The sequence below is a fragment of the Gavialis gangeticus genome, unplaced genomic scaffold (assembly GCF_001723915.1).
Source record: "Gavialis gangeticus isolate Ggan-Ray unplaced genomic scaffold, GavGan_comp1, whole genome shotgun sequence".
NCBI lineage: Eukaryota > Metazoa > Chordata > Crocodylia > Gavialidae > Gavialis > Gavialis gangeticus.
The window spans coordinates 16,247,255-16,250,829 of record NW_017729025.1 but is presented as its reverse complement, the minus strand read 5'-3'; positions in this window follow the sequence as shown (position 1 = coordinate 16,250,829).

Below are 3,575 nucleotides of genomic sequence, written 5' to 3'. Positions count from 1 at the left end.
CCCTACAACACACGCTCTTTACCTAGATTGCTTTAAAAGCTCAGGGGAATTGGAGGGTTGTTTGGCAGCTATTGATTCCAGAGAGACCGGCCTGTTTTTATTCGCCACTTTCTTTTCTAAATGTTTGTCTGAATGGTCATGACGTGCAAATGGCTTAGTGGAGAGCTGAGGAAGGAAATTGAGGCATTGTTTGAGGTCTTTGCTGTATGACCTGGGCCTACTCTAGGTACAAAGTGAATACTCGCTGCCCCGCTGCGAAGGCAGGGCCTCTTCTTTCTGTCACTACAGTGAACATCAGCTTTCTGTAAGGTGCCTGCTGCAACTCAGCACCAGCAGAAGGCAGCCACTGCCTTCCTGAGGCTTGTGTGTGTCCCCCTTACCGGCTTTGCTTACCTTGAGTGGCCTACAAGCACTGCTGTCTCTCTTTCATGTAGCCTCAGATATCAACTTCCAGATCTACGAGCCACTGTGTGGTATTATTGCTCAGTGGACAGATCCCATCTATCCTGTCTGGGCACTTCTAAAGATTGCAGCTTTTGATTAAATGCTGTGCTGTTTGTTGGACGCTGCATTTACACAGGGGACTGTCCAAGATGCTGATTTTGTGAAGTGTTGTTTTGAATTGTCTGTATCCAGACCTCAGTCTCTTCAGCTTGACCCATGCTTCTTTGTCAAGGTTATGCCTAATGGGGGACTCTTTTGGCGTTGGTATAAAATGTTCTAGGAATAGGTCTGACCTTACCCAGCAGTCAGCCTACTCTGTTACTGCCCACTGATTTGGTTTAGCATCCCCAGTTTCTTCTAGGAGCTTGTGGGCTTCCTGTATAAACAGTTTGACTTTCAAGCCGTTTAAGCCTCCATCTGTTTGGGTCTTTGGTTAACAGTTGATAGAGCAGGTGATTTTCATCATTTCTTTCTTCTATTGCCAGTAATGATGTTAGAATCTGTCGTCTTCTATCACTTGGTCCAACGCCTAATGGCATTTTTACACATTCAAGCACCGCAGCTCCAGGTGCTTTGAAAAGCGCCCAGCACTGCGATGCTTGCAGTTGTATAAGTGGTGAAATGCATGTCAGTGCTGAGAAAATGGGTGGGGCAGCACACTTTTGAACTAAAACACATCGGAAGTGCTTTAGCTTGAAAGCACGCCACCGCCGTTTTCTGCACGCTGACGCACATTTTGCCACTCATACAACTGCATGCGACACAGTGCAGTTCATCTCAGCTCAAGTGGTATTGAATGTTGCAGTTGCAGCAGGAGCTGTGGGTGTGTGCACACTCCTGTAGCGTTCCTCTGGTGTCTGGTATCTGCCACTAGGACTTCTGGTGTCAGAAGCTGCTTAATGACTCAAGGTCTCAGGCTCCTCAGTGCCATATTCAAAAGTGTTAGAAGCATGTAGGGTCCTAAGTCTCATGCAAATCAATGAACTTAGGCACTCAGGAGCTCTGTTGTAAGTAAGGCTTAAAGTATGGGAATGGATAGATCAGAGTAAAAGACACTAGATCGGGGGTAGGCAAAATGCGGCCCGGGGGCCGGATGCAGCCTGCCGGGTCATTCTATCCGGCCCGTGGGGCCCCTAAAAAATTTAGAAAATTAATATTAATCTGCCCTGGGCTGCCTATCATGCGGCCCTCAATGACTTTCTGAAACTCAGTAAGTGGCCCTCCGCCCAAAATAATTGCCCGCCCCTGCAATAGACAGACTCTGTAAAAGGCATGGGAGCTTGCAACAGTACAGGAGACTCTGTATCCATTTTGTTTTTGCACCTAACCTAAGATACATGTAGCTACTGCAGTAATTTCTCTCTGTTTCATTCATCCTAAATTACTATGGTTTGGCTCATATTGGGATAGCTCCTATCCCACTCATGTTGGGATAGGAGCAAACAGATGAAACAGTTGTACTCGGTTAGCCGATGTCCTCCTGTCTGGAGAGGCAAGACCCTCCCATCATCTCTGCCCTTGTAGAACTGTACATGCCTGTAACCACCAAAGTCACTTAAGCACTTGGAAATTTTTAGGCTAGACTTTTATTGGTATGAAATGGCCTGGGTGTATGGATTTACTTTCATTTCAGAAGCAAAGCAGTTCAAGATATTACAGGTTTCCAATCTACCAAGTCTGCATATTTGGGATCTGCAAAGCTTGAAACAGACTGGAAGATTTTGCCTGTTGTCAGTGACTACTCGTGCCTGTTGGGAGTTGAAATTTATAGTGCAAGTTTGCACCAAAGTATATGTTTCCAGAGGAAAAGCAAGACGTGACATGGGAAAGCAATCTCTTCTTTCCCTCCTGGATGCCATCACCTTGAAATCCCATGGACACCTGTGATTCCAGTAAAGTTCCAAAATCCATTTCTATGAATTGCTTTGACCAGGCAGGGGGTTCGGTATGCTATGGAATTACTTCATCTCTCAGGAAACCTGTGAGATGAAATTTCACACAAGGACTGGTTTGGTTACTATAGCTGTGGAGTATAATGAGCCATATCTCCTCGCAGCTGTTGATCTGGCTGAATTTTTGCGCATTCTTTTTAATATAGAAAATGCCTGGAGGTGCAGAAAAGAGGTTCTGACAAATCAGAGCAAACAAAAGCAGGAATTAATATGCAACGCCTCAATGTTCATCTGCATCTTGCAGAACAAAATTGAATAATTATCCTTTGTGGGAAGAGCAACTCCTGCTTGGCAAATTCTTGATAGCATAGAACTGGTGGGTACTTCCTTAAGGTTTGCACATCTCCCATTTCCTACAGCACCCTTTGTAAAGACCCTAGTCGTCAGACCGTTCACTTGGCTTTAACTTGAAGATCTGGGGCCCAACTGGCCTAGCAGCACTGAAGTCACCCTAGCAATGTGGGCTTATGCCAGCTAAGAATCTGGGCATGTTATGTAAAGCTTCCTTTAAAAGGTCAAATGCTTGTCCTTTCATAAACAAGATACAAAAGCCCATGTTCATCAGTGGAAGTTCTTAAAAAGGTTGTGGGCTGTGTTAAGTGATGGAGTCAGAGGCAAAAAGTTGTGGCAACAAAGGAAAAAGGAGCACCTGAACCAGGCCAGCTTCACCAACACACAAGTAAAGATGGTAGATAGATGAGGTGTTTGCTCCATTCCCAGAAAGCCAGGCTTCAGAAATGTGACTGTGGTGTCAGGCATGTTGCAGCTGGTGCTGTGCTGGAGACACGATAGTACAGGTACTCCTTACTTAATTTTGTCCCAGATAACATTGTTTTGTTATTATGCCGTTGATCTATTGGAGAACATACTGGTTTAAAGTCATGCAATATTCGGTTATAATGTTGTTTGGCTGCCACCTGCTAGTAGGTAACTACTGTGACCTAATTGGATTCACTTAACATCGTTTTGCTTAGTTGCATTTTTCAAGAATGTAACTATGACGTTAAGTGAGGAGTACCTGTATCTTTGTTGATCTAGTGCAGGGGTATCAAACTCACCAGGCTCCACAGGCCAGAAAAATGGTGCAGGGTCAATCCACGGGCCAGATTGGGCCTCTTGTCTGGTTCTGCATACCAGATCCAGCGGGAGGGGCTGGCTTGGCTTTGGCACTGCATGCGG